The following is a 1,004-nucleotide window of genomic DNA, read 5'->3' on the forward strand; positions in this document are numbered from 1 at the left end:
AAATTCCTCCCCACTCGAGAATCGAACTCGGGTCTCCGGCATGCTACAGAAAACGCTTAACCTCTACACCAAAGGCGTCGGTGTAAACAAGAGAAAAATCTCATACGTTGAATGGACTGCCCTACCCCGTGTGCCATTTTCGCTTCTCTACACAACAGAGCAACTGACTGCGTTGGGGAATTTGAAATACATGTTACATTTTGTACATGCATCTTCTTGCTTAACTATGTAAGCCTACTTTGTTATGTTATGTAAGGTTAGGTTATCTATATATTAATTAATTAATTAATGTATTTATTTATTTACTTATTTATTTATCTATATTAGATTCTAAGTGTTTATGACGCTGGCAGCTGCATATGGTCATTATATGAGCGCGCAGGACACATTAAGCATTTTCAGTGGAGACGAAAGCAGACAACAAAATATGGTTAGAGTGCAGGAAAGGAGATGAAAGGAGAAAATTTTCCGTCGCTGTCAGGTTTCGAATTCGGGATCTATTGAATGTGGGGCGAACACCGCACCTCTGGACCACAAGAGCCCTTTATGTTATGTTATGTTGCGTTATACATGTATTATGTTATGTTATGTTATGTTATGTTATGTTATGTTATGTTATGTTATGTCACCCAATATAATAACTGAAAGGACCAAGGAGGTTATACTGTAAGCTGTTGTAAGGTCCTTGAAAAGGACATAATTCTAGACTCGACATGCAGAGGTCGGCTGGCATTGCCTGCTATTACCATAAATAAGCCCTGGTAATAATATTATAAGCCTCTCGTGTAACTTTGCCTGCGTCGTGCGAGGATGCTGGGATACTTTGCTCATACAATACGTGCAGCCAACATGGCGTACATCTCAAGGACTGGCTGTTTTGTTTTCATAGATTCCTGACATTAGAATATTTCTGGCTCTCTTTCTGGGTTCCGTCCAGGCTCCTGACAAGAATGAATAGTCTCTCTCTCTCTCTCTCTCTCTCTCTCTCTCTCTCTCTCTCTTTA

This window comes from Aplysia californica, unplaced genomic scaffold (genome assembly GCF_000002075.1).
Source record: "Aplysia californica isolate F4 #8 unplaced genomic scaffold, AplCal3.0 scaffold00108, whole genome shotgun sequence".
Lineage (NCBI taxonomy): Eukaryota > Metazoa > Mollusca > Gastropoda > Aplysiida > Aplysiidae > Aplysia > Aplysia californica.